Here is a 16,307-nt window from a genome sequence, read left to right on the forward strand (position 1 = left end):
ATTTTTCAAATGTTGAATTTTCAATTTCTTCCTAGTTTCTAGAGTAGTTAAGAAAGTAGAGAATCAGATGATCACAACTTACTGACAAGATATCTGAAGAAGTTGTTTTCCCCCCTGCCCTGGGGCTGATAAACTTATAAAATTATGACAATTTCAGACTTTCAGGCTTTTGGAAACATGTTCCCTCATATGGAGAATATATATCTGAATTCCTGGAAAAGTCAGTGATGAATTCTTGTTTTACTCTTACACTAAAAAAATTGTAGTTAATAAATGTTTAATATATGTTTGTCAATGGAGCTCAAAATTCCAGAGTAGTTTAGAAGCTTAGATTGCAAAATCTTTACTTCATTTTATATTCACATGTTATAGGAAGAGTTGTTATCCTTCAACAGGTAAGTGTGTTTCATAATCCCTATGTGAAAAAACCCAGGAACATTTGAATAATAGTATGACTTTTGACAAAAGAGCGATTTGACTATTCCATTGGTACTAGAACTTATCTCTGGGAAGATGGGGTACTCCTTGCATTACTAGAGTAAAGACAATACATAGCATTCAAAGGTGTGTTAGGAAATTACTTGCTAATTTAAGGTGGAGGGAAGTATCTTCACATTAGTAAAAAGGTGGTCACCTCTTTAAACAAAGTATTAAATTAGCATCAGTAATAGTGGTCAACCTGACATCATATGTGCCTCATAATGTGATGCAATATGAAGTATATAACATCATCTGTGCAGCATTCTTTCCAACAATGTTAAACTTTAGCCTGATGAAACCTTTGGATGTAACTTCAGTTAAAAGGGAACATAGGAACAAGTTAAATGATGCTAAAAGTAAAGTACCAGAAAAACAAAACAAAACAAAATTTGGGCATTCTTGAAGAAAACTGGCCTGGTCAATTAAAAATATTAATGTAATAAATAATATTCAGTAGACTGTTGTATTTTAAAACAAACTAGAGACAATAGTAAAGTTAATGCTGTGTTAGTTATCTATTGTAGTTAGAATATAACAAATTACTCCAAAATGTAGTGGCTGAAAACAATAATTACTCATTATTTCACAGTTTCTCTATGTCAAGAATAGAGCACTGTTTATGTCAAGAATGGATACTGTTTAGCTGGGTGCCTCTGATTCAGGGTCTTTCATGAGGATACAGTCAAGCTGTTGGCTAAGCTATGGTCTCATCTGAAGTTTCAACTGTGACTGTTGGCAGACCTCAGACCCTCACCCTCCACAGGACTGCCTCCTGCCTCATGACATGGCACCTGGCTTCATTCAGAGTAAATGACCCAAGAGAGCAGAGAATACCAAAATCCATGGTCTTTTTATAACTTTACTTCAAAAGGAAGAGCCTATCATCATTTCTGTTCTATTCTATGCCTTACAAGCTAGTCCATACATCCAGCTGATAGTTGAAATGGAAGGTGGGATTTCACAGGAAATGAGCACCAGGAGGCAGGATGCTCATCTTTGAGGGGGGCTGTCTCTGAGGCTTCCCACCATAAAATACATGAAGCTTGATTGGATTATACTTCCAGAAAATAAAAGTATAAAATATATTTTAGAGACAATTGGGAAAATCTGAATATGAACTCAATATTAGATGATATTAGGAAATTATTGGGGAATTATGGTTAATATTCTTAGGTGACAATCATGTCATGGTTATGTAAGCGAATGTACTTGTTCTTAGACAATACAGACTTGAATATTTAGGTGTAAAGTATTATGTCTGTAACTTAGTTTCTAGTGATACACATGTATATACATACATACACACACAGATACATAATGAAAAAGTAATTGGGATAAAAAATAAAAAAATTGTTGAATCTAAGTAGTGGATATATGGATGTCCAAATTATCCTATTCTTTCAAGCTTCAATCTTTGGAAGTTTTTTCTAATTAAAAGTTGGGGAAAAGCTTTGCTTTTGTTTTGTTCTAGCAAGGCCAGGAAAGAAGGTTGCACAGGGCTAAACAGACTTTTCAAAGTTGTAAAGTCTGTTCAAGATTTTATAGGAAAAATTCATAATGTTAATGAGTCCCAGGTCTATTTTCATTGCTACTATATTAATTATAGTCCTTAATGCCTGTGTTCACATGGTGTCCACTTTGTTAGTATGTGTTTAGTTTCCTAGGTTGTTCAAAGCAAATACCATGAAACTGGTCAGGCTAGACAATGGGAATTTATTTGCTCATGGTTTTTGAGGCTGGGAAAATGTCCAAATCAAGGTATCATCAAGGTGATGCTTTATTTTCAAACCAGGGACTGGCAATCCTTGGCTCCTCTGTCACATGGCAAGGCACATAGCAGCATCTACTGGTCTCTTTCTTCTTTTCCAGGTTTGGTTGATTACAGCTTCTTTCTTCACTAGCTTTCTCTCTCTGTCTGAATTTCATCCTGTTATAATGGACTCTAGTAAGAGGATTAAGACCCTTCCTGATTTAGGTGGGACACACTTTAACTGAAGTAACCTCATCAAAAGGTTTAACTTACAGTGGGTTTACCCACAGGAATGAGTTAGATATAAGAATATGTTTTCCTGGGGTACATACAGCTTCAAACAAACACAATTTGTCATACTGGGAAAGGGTAAAATGATTTCCTGTGTGAAGAGGGGCCCAGGGGTGTTCATTACAGTGTATTGATGACTATTATTCACAGTCTATGGTTTTCTACTCTTTTTATATATTTTTTAAGGATTTGCATCAGCTTTTGTTTTGCAGCTATCCCTGATTCCACCATATAACTTCTCTTACCTAAATCTAGTTTTCATCCTCAATATTTAGCACTCCAGGTGTTCAAACACGGTTGGATATTGTGATGTTTAGTGTGATTTGCATCTACTAATCAGCTAGCAGAAATCAAAGGAATGAAACAGATTGATATCACCTGCCAAGTATTTAGAGTATTTAGCTGACTTTATGTGCTAAGGTAAGTTTGACAGCATCATGGCATATTATAGCAATCATCAGCTAATGGCTGATAATCCAAAAAAACTTTATCAGTGACGTAAGTTTCAATTCAAAGACTAATGGATTTTAAAGTTTAACATATTTTATTCTTTAGGGTTTTTGGTCTTAAAACATGTACAGGCCAATAGTGTTTTTTAATAGTAAAAATTATCTATATTAATATCCATTTAATGCAAAATGTCAAAAAATTACCAATTTTAATAGTTATTTAAAGACTCAATGATAAAATCTAACAGGTCTTAGTGCTAATGAATCTGGCTTTCAACATTTTATGCCAGCAAACTACTATTTTTACCTTTATTATAAGGCAACCCTTAATTTCCAAAAAATGACCTAAAGTATGGCTTGAGGCAACTTGAATGTATACTTTTTTAAGATTTTACTGTTCTTTTTCCACTGTTACACTGCACAATTTTATTTTGAGGCAGTTTTGACACTAGTGTCTATATCTTCATCAGAAGTATTTTTTGAGCCATGTAACAGTTTTCCAGAGCAAACAATCTTTTGAGTTGTTGGAGATATTGTACTTCCTTTAATCATATGGGATTTTCTAAATGTAAGCTTTTTCCCAGGACATAGTTGAACATTCACTAAAATTAGGACAGTTCACTCGTTTATTCTTCCTAGTCCTGTTGCAACATAATTGTGATCTGTACAGTGTAATCATTTACTTAATTGCTTTTAAAGTGATCTTTAAAAAGCTTTTTATAATAACATTCAACACTTTCAACTGTGAGATCATACCCCCAGGAATAAATTACTAAATCTGTGCTTTTGTTTTTTTACTTTTCTTGTCAATTCCATTAGCTAACCTCCAAACCTATTATTGATTGAGGTTTTTTCCAGGTTAATGTATCCTCTCCAAACAGTATATTGGTTGTCAAAGTGAGCATCATTGATAAAATTAGTGAAAACTTTGATATGTGAAAATTTCTTCTGTTCCTAGAGATATTTAAGGGGAAGAAAGTCCTTATTTTTAGCTGTTTATGTATTCTACCACGAATTCCAGGCTCCCTTCAGGATTTAACCCTAACACTGGGATATTTCAAACAACATGCCACTTAAAAAATGTTTAATAATAAAATGATAAATGTTTATGGTAGAAAATGTAAAAAAAAAAATACAGGAAAGCATAAAGAATGTAACACATTTTAACCCTATTCAGGAAAAATCACTGGTAATGTTCTGGTCTATTTTCTAACCACTTGCCCCTTCCATCCCCATCCCAGGTGCCATGAGAGAATATATAAACTTAGGTAGGAATGTTTGTAGATAAGAGGGAAAGCAATAATTTCTACCCCACAAAAAAAGGCAGGAAGAGTCAGAGAAGTCTGGGGAGTAGAAAGGCAATCTGGAACTTGAATGGTGGCTCCATAAATTTGTCAAAGACCCAGGTGATTTTCAGCACACTGCTATACCATTGCTAGGAGTCCTTCCATCCCTACGATGCCTCTTACTCCTGTTCCATCTCTGTCTTCCAGGCAGTAGGATGGAGAAAGGGAATTGAATGGAGACAACTTGCCACTCTTAAAGGGTACTTTCTGGAAATCCCATATGTCTCTTCCACATACATCTCATCAGCCAACACTTAGCCATCTAGTTGCAAGGATGACTGGGTGCAAGATAGGAGTCTTAGAGAGAGAGAATATGGGAATAAATAAGAGAAAATATTTCAATTGATATTGGCAGGAATTATCTCTAGATGGTGGGTTAATGGGCAACAGTATTCTGTTTATTTATACATATATATATAAACATATATATATAATATATATGTTTTATATATTATATATAAATAAATTTATATTTATATATATAATATATATAAATATAAATTTATATAATATATATAATATATATATAAATATATATATATATAGTATTTTATAAGTTTTCTGTAATAACCTTACAAAGAGACTTTAAGTTGAATAGTTAATTTCTATAAAATAGCTGAATAGACCGGGTATTTTCTGAGGTTGTAAAGCAATTTACTTATTTATTTTTTGCCTTTATTTATTTTTTTAATATTAAAAAAATATGAGGTCCCCATATACCCCCCACCCCCCTCACCTCACTCCTCCCCCCATAACAACAATCTCCATCATCATGAGACATTCATTGCATTTGTTGAATACATCTCTGAGCACTGCTGCACTTCATGGTCAATGGTCCACATCATAGCCCATAGTCTCCCATGTTCCACCCAGTGGGCCATGGGAGGACATACAATGTCCGGTCACTGTCCCTGCTGCATCACCCAGGACAACTCCAAATCCCAAAACTGCCTCCATATCTCATCTCTTCCTCCCATTCCCTACCCCCAGCAGCCACCATGGCCACTTTCTCCACACCAATGCCACCTTTTCTTCAATTACTAACCACAATAGTTCATGAATAGATAATCAGTAAATACATTCTAATCCATACTCTATTCCTCCATCCTGTGGACCTTGGGATGGTTGTGTCTACTCCACATCTATATCAAGAGGAGGCTTAGATTCCACATGGATGCTGGATGCAATCCTCCTGCTTTTAGTTGTAGGCACTCTTGGCTCCATGGTGTGGTGATTGACCTTCTTCAACTCCATGTTAGCTGAGTAGGGTAAGTCCAATAAATCAGAGTGTAGGAGCTGAAGTTGTTGAGGCTCAGGGCCTGGCTACCATATGGTCAGTCCAGAGATTCAGGTCCCCTGGGTATATATTAAACTCCATTACCAACTACAGTTCTAGTAAAAGTAACAGGAGAGGCTTGTGAACAAAGATCACATCTGAGTCCAGCTCCATCACACAGAAACACACACTCCAAAAAAGGACCAAATGCCATGGCACTGAACTCCATCTGCCATGACCATAGAACCTGTGGGTCTCTGTAGCCCTCAGAAGAACCAATACCTGGGGTTGTATCTACTTTATCTGTCTCTTGGACTCTGCTCAGGTGTGCATAAGGGCAACCCCTCTAATAATCTCCTGGCTCTTTTTGGAGACTCATAGCCATATAAACTCATTTGTCCTTTCCATTTCCCCCTTAATTCAGATCAAAAAGCATTTTTAACTCCTGGTATTATATGTAGATTGAGATATTCTGCTGGTCCGAGTTGACCTTTTTATTTAAGGTCATTTTCTAGTTACATCATCAGCTGGTACTTGGTAGTAATCCCTTGGCACCAGGGAGGCTCATCCCCAGGAGTCATGTCCCACGCTGAGGGGAAGGCAACACATTTACATGCTGAGTTTGGCTTCGAGACTGGCCACATTTGAGCAACATGGAGGTTCTCAGGATGTAACTCTTAGGTACCCTGCAGCTCTAAGCTTTGTTCTAATTTCTGGTGCACAGGCTCACAAGCATAGTCATTAGTATCAAGGGCTCATTGTTGGACATTCCTTCTTTTTTGGTCTTTGCCGTTGCACTTAGGGGATTGTTGCTGTTCCTTTAGGGACTGTGATAGAGCTCCCCTGGCTAGGAACTCAGCACTCCCTCAGTTGTTTTTTTTAATTGTAACCACTATGAAAATATCCAAACATTTTTATGTACCCTGGATATTTGCCCTGGAGAACTCCCTGCCAACCATGTGTCCCCTGTCAATAACATCCCACACCAGTATTCCTCCCCTGCCATTGTTGAACCTCTCTGTGATCCAAAACTTCCTAAAAAGTGAAGCCCAATATATTGCCAGATTCCATTAATAGTAAAATGGATTATAGCAATGAGTTTAAAGGTTAGATATAGAATACATATTAATTTGGAAAAATTAAGGTAAAAATAAATTGGGTTATCAAAAAATTAAAACATGCAAAAGCTTTGTTTTTGATGTTTTGCCTTCTATCACTGTAATAAGTGTTGCGCTGTATGCAAATTGGCAAGGCAACTACTTCCATCTTTTCCTCAGTGTCTACATCCTATCTTTTTCTTTTCTTTTTTCTAATTATTAATCTTATCTTCACAAGAGTTTTAGATCACAGTAATTCATGTGTACAATATATAGTACTCCCACATATCCAACATAAAACCTTTTCCCTTCCACAGCAATAATCTTTTTACATGTTCATACTATATTTACTGAAACTGATGTGCAGATATTAAGACAACAGCTTTCAAACAAGGTAACATTTGGGTTTATATTGTGGTTTATATTTTAGACTATACAATTTTCTAAATATTTAGTTATCTTATGTTTTACATTATGATTTACATTTTAGCCTATCAGCCCCTATATATTTTTGGTGTAATTTTACATGTCTTATATTCATCCTTGCGTACTCTTGTGGAACACTCCTATTGCCCATACAGTTACATTGGTTCCATCTATTCAAAACCTCTTTCCCCCTCCCCTTAGGGCCCACAGTGACAGTCAGTCTTCATTGCTTGAAGGGCCATGTTCAGAGATACTTGCAACAGTGTTGAGGGCTTGACATGCTCAACTGCCCTAATGCACTGGGAGCCACCATTTCTCTTGAGAGATACAATTCCCTCTATTTGAGGGCATCAGTCCTCCCCAGGATGTGGGTATACCTTCACTCACATTATATGGGTATCTATCCAATGATATAACCCACTTTGGCAAAATGAGCATTCACGTATTCCCTAGGCGCCTGTCCTGCATCAGATTATCCCCTTTAAGCATCTTAAAAAGGTAACCTTCCTTATTATATTTTTGAAGAAGTTTTCTCAGCATTATACTCTCAACCAAATACCTGACAATCTCCAACGTTCATATGTTGCCCCACCCTCCCCCCAATTTCTTGGCCAATATTACCCATCATCCCATCCCTAGCCCCCATCAACCCCACAAAGCCTCACCCAAAGGTAACCCTATGCCCCATTTTATCCCTTCCTTGTACAAATACTTACCTCCAGCTTATCATAGATTTCACCCATGTAGGTGTCAGCTTACATCCTTCCTCTATCCCTAATTTCCTATAAGCCTATCATCCAGTCTCTAGCTCTCTGAGGCAGCTTAAAAATATGGAACGCTTCATGAGTTTGCATGTCATCCTTGCGCAGGGGCCATGCTAATCTTCTCTGTATCGTTTCAATTTTAGTATATGTGCTGCCGAAGTGAGCACGTAAAGCAATTTAAATTCAACTATTTTCTTAAAAATATTCTGCATAAATAGTACTGATATTCTCCTTTTGAAGAGAAGTAAACTGATCCTCCAGAAAGGCTAAGAAGCTTTCCAATATCACAAAGATTATGAGTGATGAAAACTGTTAAACATTTAAAAAATGTTGGTGTTTTGAATCAGTGCTTATTCTACAAAGCCACAGTTACTCCCACAAAGGAAAAGAACTGAGGTTTATTAATCACTTTGATATGCCAAGTACATACATCATATACATAAGATTCTCAATCTAAACCAAGGGTCAGCATTTGCATAGAGAGTTAAATAGTAAATATTTTAGGCTTTGCAGTCCAAGAAACAAAATTAAGGATTATATATAGGTACTTATATAAGAAAAAAATTATTTTTCCCGCAATACCTTGAAAATATACAAACCATTCTCATATCATGGGCTATCCAAAAAGAGGCAGTGGGCTGCAGTTTGCCTACCCCTGATCTGAACAATCCAGTGTAGAATACAATGATTTTTTTCATTCTGCAGATGAGCAAATAGTGACTTAGATTGCTTGCCCATGCTCACGAAACTAGCAAATAGCAGTGTAGGGATTACACCCATGTTTTCCTGACTCCAAAATTTATGCCCTTTCCATTTGGACATAGAAGTACAAGTGAATCCTTATAAAGTAATGCAGAGCTTTTATTTGGGGAAAAAGTGCACATGAAGGGAAGAGTATTTTCAGGTACTTCCAGGATCGTGTGGTTTAAAGCCAGGCACTTTCCTCTCCCCTGATACCATGACGTACTTCAAGGTAGTCAAGAACCCATTTAAGAAAACAGGAATAGGCTCCTGAAAGAGGAAGGCCGTGTCTAGTTACAGGATCTATTTCACTTTAAGGAAAACTGGTTCTGCCAATTGACACTAACAGAGGCTGAAATCTGTGTGTTCAAAGAGAAAAGGAAAAAAATCAATATTTTAAATTTATTTGAAATAAGAGACTTTGAGAGGTTATAAAGTGTTTCTATTCCATGTTCTATTTAAATGTTTTGATTGTCTCTTAAAGAAAAGGCTCCAAGTCCTGGGTGGTCACCTAAAAGATAAACATTTAATTCAATGTATTAGTCATGAATGACAACACAGCTGCCCCCATAGGAGGGACCTGGCTTGCAGAGTGATTCGCGCAAAAACTAGAAACGAAAGACTGATATTGGAGCTGACAAGGAGGGGCCTCGTGAGAAGCTGTCTTATGAACTGAGCATGAAGAGTGGGGTCACTGAGAGGTTTACAGTTTTCCTCAGTCCTCAGTAGCTAGAGATGTGAAGAACCTCAGTAGGGAAAAAGTCACTGAACATATATTAATAATAGCTCTCACAGTTTGCCAAGCTACCTGTGAAATTCAAATTTTCACAACAACTCTCTGACATATGATTCCCATTTTGTAGATAAGGAAATTGAGGCTCAGCAAGATTTAGGAACTTCCAAGGTCACACAATTATAGGTGGTGGAGCTGGACTCAAATACATTTCTTTAACTCAAAGCTCAGGAACCTTCCACTTTATCATATATTGTTTATAGTAATTAAAGAGATTAAATAGTATGCTTCATTGGTCATTGAGGAATATGGATGGAAATAGGAGCAGTGTTTTTTTAGTTTGAGGCCTTTTGTGTTCTGAAGCTACTTACCTTTCTAGCCTCATCTCTTGCTGATGCCTAAAAGGACCTTCCTGCTTCACTGAGCTGACTCCCACTCATGCCTCATCTTCTCTGGGAATCCCACAGGGCTGCAGCAGGGACCCTTGCCCGGAGCTCCCATATTCTTTGTGAGTGTGGCTCTCCAATAGCATTACTACACTGTCCTGGGCAATTGTTTTCTGTTTTTCCCACTAGCTTATGACATCCTTGAGAGCAGGGACTATATATCTTTTGTCTCCACGTTACTAAGTCATAACCCAATCTTGGTCTCTAGAACACTCTCAATAAATTTTCATTAGATGATTTAACATTTGTTTGTTTTGCCTAATAATGTGTTTTCAATTCTAATTCACCTAACTTTCTGTTTGTAGGCTAACTTTTAAATATCAGACTACCATAGTGGAGAGAAACTTACTGCATCAGTTGATCAGTCTTCACCTTACTCCATTACTGTGGACTTTTCTCGGAAAGTCTAGAAAGCAGTTTACTTAACTTGTACCTCTTTGCATAACCAATATAAATGTAATTCATTTAAAACTAGTAATAATTTGAAATACTGAATAGTAGATTGAAAAGCGATGGAATGTATAATGATTAGGAAATTTTAAGAGAATATTTAAAATGTAACTAATCAAGAATATAGCCAATTTTTATTAATATATGTGGCTTATATACAGTGATTTTAAGAGTTTCTTCTTTTTTTGGCCCATGTATGTTTTGATTGTTTTGGTTTTGTTTGATCCAGTTATATGTCCTTGCTTTGTCTCTCACATTTGTGATAATAAGCTGAGAAATGGCTAAAAGCCATATGTATATAGAAAATCTAAACATGAATACTGAATCCCTAGACAATCTTTGGGCAGTTTTAGTAGAATTTCTAAAAGGAGGTGTCCTCTAAGTCCCACTCAGATCTTCTGTACCTATTTGTAGAAGGAATCTCCTCCTTTAGGTCGTAAGTAACAATAGTTTTACTTTGAAGGTGTTCCCCAGTTGTAAATTACCAGCATCACTTTTTGAGGTCCCATGCCTTAGTTATTTTCTTGGTTCTCTTTGCCTGCAAGTACAAAATCAGAGGATATTTTGGGGAACTTTTCCTGCCCCTTAATTCTTGGAAAGCCCTAAATTCAAACACAGGTAGTACTAGGAATTTTCTAAGTCAATGAAAAATTATGATGTCCCTAGGACTGTTGCTAGTCTAATGTAGTAGTAGGAAATAAAAGTGACCAAGATAGTGCTAAGCCAAATAAAATCCTTAAGTGCTGAGATAGCCCAATGTTTTAGCCAGGCCTTATTATTGTCTGCTTCAACAGCACATAAATATTGGTGCTGATGTTTTTGAGGGGAGATTCGAAGATTCAAGAACCTGGCTGTAATAAGAGAGTTCTAGTCACATTGAAATAGTCTGCCAGAATTTAAATGGACTCTGCAGAAGAAATGTGTCAGAAATATGGAAACTGACATTTCAGAACTGCCCCCTTAGACTGTTACCATAAGGAAGAGCTTTGCTCTTTTTTTTTTTTAAGTTGGTCAAACAAGGGTTTACAGAATTGAAATAGTGCTTGAAATAAATAAAGATGAAATTGTACATGGTTATTTTATTAAAGGCACGTTTATTACTGACCTCCCCAGCTCATTTCTACATCACTTAATTTCCTGTTGAGCTTTTCAGAATTTCATATTCAAAGTGATGGTTTGAATTTAGCAAAGAAGCCTGCAAAAAAGTCTATCTTCTCATCCCCCCATGCCACCCCACCCCACCACGTTCATTGGAAACCTTTAATTCTGTAATATGGGCAGGGAGGAATTGCAATGTTTTTATTTAGAAAAACAAAGTGGCTGAAAGGGGAACAGTGTGGTCAGTGAAAAATTACGACTCACTGATTTCACATACAGGTAATATTTTTTAAAGGTCTGCCCATCTTTTGGGAAGTATGTGAAATGAGGGGAATTATATTGAAAACCAGCCAAACAGCCAGGATAGGCAGAGATCTGATTTTGGTTTGGATAGCCATGGTTCTGAACAACCCTGACAGTTCACTAACCAGTACTCTGATGGGAGGAACTGAGAATTGCTCTCCACCTTACCGCTGTAATGTGGAGGCCTGCCTTCCTATGGGGATTAAATTGGCAGGTGTTTTAGATGAAATAGCAGGAGCCTTCTACCATTGTATCTCACTGATCCAGTCGTTCCCCAATAGCACTTAGCCGTTTGAAGACAATGCATGTCAACCAATAACAGTTTCCCCCATTTTTTCTAACAGCATCTCATTCTGATCTATAGTTAAAAGGTAAATTTCTAAATTTAATTTGTAATTCTTGAAGATGCCATTTTAACTAATCAAGTTGAGTAAGCAACAGCCTGCCTTTCTCCCAGGTTCTTCAAAACCAGTTTTAATTTAGAGCTGCAGTTGAGGAACAAATTATTTGACAAATGCAGGTGGCAGATTGTTACTTGTCTCCCTAATATCCATCTGTGGAGCACTCTGAGACTTTACTAAAATGATGAATTGATATGTCTGGTGGGAAGCAGCTTGTTACCCAGAAGAGTGGTGTATATAAGTGGGAAGCCCACGCACGGCAGTAAGACCACAGGTGGTAGCTCATAATAAGCATCTGTGGACGTTAAGGATTTTTGAAGCCATTTGATTTTGTTTTCCCATTTTTCTCTATTCAACCAGGAGTTTTCTTGCTAAGCTAACATCCCATTTCCTAAAAGATTTGTTGTGTTGTGTTATTAGAGGTAATGCCTTTACATTTCAAATATATCCAAGAATCCTTTTTATCCTGACAGTTTTCACAGTTAGGTATATCTAACAACTGATATGGATGGAGCAGCTACTCAGGAGGCTCAGAGCACTGCTTTGTTGTAATGCCACCTATTTCCTTATTGAACTTGCAATTTTAAAGAGAAGCGTGCACAATGTAGAGTCTATAAGGAAACAAGTACTCATTTAATTAATAGGATAATTAAAAATAGGACTTTTTATGGATTATGAATCTCAGAATTTCAGAGTTGAAAGGTATCTCAGAGTTCAACCAGTCCAGATGGATTAAGTCATTGTCAAATGGACATCTTGCACCTATTTAATTTCCTCCAGTAATAGAAAACTTAACTCCTCTCAAAGAAGCTCATTGCATTTTTCAGATTACCCCTTGACCTTTCTGGAACATATCCCTCTATAGCCATTGAGGCAGTCTCTTTGTCACTTAAAAGTGATTTCTGTTTGATTCAGTTTATTCACCCACCAAACATTTATTGAGCATCTACTCTGTGCCAAGCACTGTGCTAGGTCCCAGGACTGCATGGATGAAGAAGGTGCCTTCCTTGTTCCCAAAGAGCTCATAGTCAAGTGGGGGCAGCAGAAAAAGTAAAAGAGAGTAAAAGTATAGTGTGATAAATGCCATGTTAGGAATAAGCACAGCATGATACTTGTGGACTTGTGGAATCCAGAAAGGCTTTCAGAAAGAAATTATATTTAAATTCAGTATCCTAAGGAATGAGTAGAAATTAGACAAGGGATATGGGAAGGTAGGCTTATTCTTTCCAGGCTGGGAGAACATGACTTGCAAAGGCCTGAAGGCTAGAAGGATCATGTCAATTTGAGAGAATTTTATGACATTCAGAAGGAACAGAGCCTAGGTTTAAGAATAGGGGAGGAGTAAAAGAAAGGAGAAGTAAGCTAAGGATTTAGGCCTTTATCTTTTATGTTGTGGGGAGCTGTTTAATTATCTTTCAGTAGGGGAGAGACAAACTATTTTCTATGAAGGAGCATCTACATCTTAGAATATGTATTTTATATGAAGGAATGTCTATATCTTTATCCTTAAGATCCAATCTGCCTGCTGACATTTATCTCCCCACACACCCTTCCAAACCTTATCTACATAGCCCATGGTCCAACTCCAAACATGTCACTCAGACGCTGGTACTTTCCTGGTTTCCTTTATTTTCTGATGCTGTTTCTTCCATTTTAAATACCCATCTTCTCTTTGCTAGCATGTTGATGCCATAATTATGCACAAGGCCAAACTCAGGCTCTCCATATAATTTCTCCTGATTGCTTTATTTGGATTTACTATCTTCTCCGTGTAAAATTTCGGCAACCTCCATGTATATCTTGAAAGACTTGAATTGTGTGTAGTATTAAAGATCTTTATATACATTTTTCTCCCAGTTTTTGTTTCCTTGGCTGCTCAAACAAAAACCATGTAATAGTTCAGCTAAAAAAAAATCGGGGATTTAAGGGCTCATGGTTTTGAGCTTTGGAAAAATGTCCAAATCAAGGAATTATCAAGGCAATGTTTTCTCCCCAAAGACTGCAATGCTCTGGGGCAGACTACTGGTGATACTTGCTCCTTAGCTTCTCACATGGAAAGGCGCATGGCAGTCAGTGTCTACTGCTTTCTCCGTTCTCTTCTGGGTTCCATTGATGTTCCACATCTGGCTGTTCCCTATGTGGCTTTCTCTTTATCTGTCTGAATTTCATCCTTCTTATAAAGGACTCCAGTAATAGGATTAAGACTCATCCTGATTGAAGTGGGGAATACCTTAACTGAAGTAACTTCATCAAAAGGTCCTACCTAGGCGGCGGGCTTGGCCCAGTGGTTAGGGCGTCCACCTACCACATGGGAGGTCTGCGGTTCAAACCCCGGGCCTCCTTGGCCCGTGTGGAGCTGGCCCATGTGCAGTGCTGATGCGCACAAGGAGTGCCGTGCCACAAAGAGGTGTCCCCTGCGTAGGGGAGCCCCATGCACAAGGAATGCGCGCCGTAAGGAGAGCCGCCCAGCGTGAAAGAAAGTGCAGCCTGCCCAGGAATGGTGCCCACACGGAAAGCTGACACAGCAAGATGATGCAACAACAACAACAAAAAGAAACACAGATTCCCATGCCGCTGACAACAACAGAAGCGGACAAAGAAGATGCAGCAAATAGACACAGAGAACAGACAAACGGGTGGGGGGTATGGGGGGATAAATAAATAAATAAATCTTTTTTTTTAAAAAAAGGTCCTACCTATGATGGGTTCACACCTGCAGGAATGGATTAAGTTTAAGAATGTGTTTTTCTCTGATATATACAGCCTCAAACAACCATACTCCTCAACCAGATTTTCAACTCTTATAAAGACAATGAATGTCTATTATTTGCATTTTCCCAGTGTAAAGAAGATGTTTTAACCTATGTAGGTTATTACATATTTGATTTTGAGTATATTAGATTCCTCGTTGCTTAAGTAGGTGAGACAATTGTTACATTAAATGAGATTATGTCTAATTTTGCATGTAAAATACAAAGCTGGCACAGAGTAAGCATTCAGGAAATATCGCTGTTTTGAGAATGATGATGGCAATAATTTTCCCTAAATATTTTGAATAATTAAATGACTGTTTTTCAGATTGCAAGATTAATTAATGATTAATCTTATTCATTTTTGAAGAACATTAATTAACTAGTTTTTAATATTTGCGAGACAGGGAAGGCTACCATGTTCTTAGAATTACTCTGCACTGACTGCATGTGCTTTATCCTGTTTGAACTGGGTAGCACTGGTGGGAGCAGTGTTAGTAGTAAGGTATCTTTTCTTCTCTTCACATAGCTCAAAGCTGGGATTCCCCAAAGTAAGGACATGCCTTCCTTTTCCGATCAGATAATGGTAATCTGTTGTGAGCAAGGAAGCTGGTACCCTAATAAGCTGCAGTTTTATCTAAACAAAGAGTGAATGTGAAAGGATCTGCTATAAGCAAATACAAGCTCTAGCATATTAACTCTGAAAAAATCATTCTGCCTGCATGGGAAGAATTTTTACTTACATTGTGACTTTTCTATGTGTTCTGGAGAATTGTCTGTCATTTGTTCATTTGGTGTTCAAGATTTGAATGCTAACTATAAATGAATTTTTCATTGTTAGTTACCCCCCCAACAACCTATTTATAGTTATAAATTGCACCGATACAAATTAGAAATACTAAAGTAGCGTAAGATTTTTAAAGAAAGAAAAAAAAATAGTTTCTGGTGCAGCTGAATTTCCTGATTCATTAAGAAATGTCATAAATGTATGATGTGACTGAATTTGTTTAACTGAGCAAATGTTCAAACAATTAAAATAAAAAGCAAACTATGGTAGAGTCTTGGGTTTCATAGGGATACCTCTAGGACTTTGAAACCACACAGATTTTCAGCTAACACGGATCAAATGTGAGTCAGCTGTTCTCCCTGACTGGCTAAGTGTCTCCAGCCTCACTGTTTGACTCACACTTGTCTTCTGGACTTTACATGTGGAGTTCCATTCGATCCTCATAGCAGTACTTTGAGGTAGGTACTATGGTGAACATGTCATGGTTCTTCTGGGTCAATTAGTTACAAATAGTGAAAACTGTGAATCTGAGAATTGTGTTATATGCACATAATGTCCCCAGCTGATGACTGAGTTCTAGGAGAACACATTCTCAGAGATTCTGTTCAACTTGCATGAAACTTAAACCAATGGAAATAGGGCCTTTTTTTGTGTTAGGGGATGGCTGAATGGTGGCACCACCTTCTACTGTCTTCCAGCTACTTCTCCCCTCTGACCTT

At 37.3% G+C, this 16,307-nt stretch overlaps 1 protein-coding gene and 1 non-coding gene across 3 annotated transcripts in view; one reads left to right on the plus strand and one right to left on the minus strand.

The window, feature by feature from the left end:
- PRKG1 (protein kinase cGMP-dependent 1) overlaps positions 1-16,307 on the plus strand; it is a 1,391,770-nt gene that overhangs the window by 871,998 nt on the left and 503,465 nt on the right. The window lies entirely within an intron of this gene.
- Positions 7,940-8,046, minus strand: LOC111765095 (U6 spliceosomal RNA). Its single transcript, XR_002797530.1, has one exon. It is a non-coding gene; the product is annotated as a U6 spliceosomal RNA (small nuclear RNA).

This window comes from Dasypus novemcinctus, chromosome 6 (genome assembly GCF_030445035.2).
Source record: "Dasypus novemcinctus isolate mDasNov1 chromosome 6, mDasNov1.1.hap2, whole genome shotgun sequence".
Lineage (NCBI taxonomy): Eukaryota > Metazoa > Chordata > Mammalia > Cingulata > Dasypodidae > Dasypus > Dasypus novemcinctus.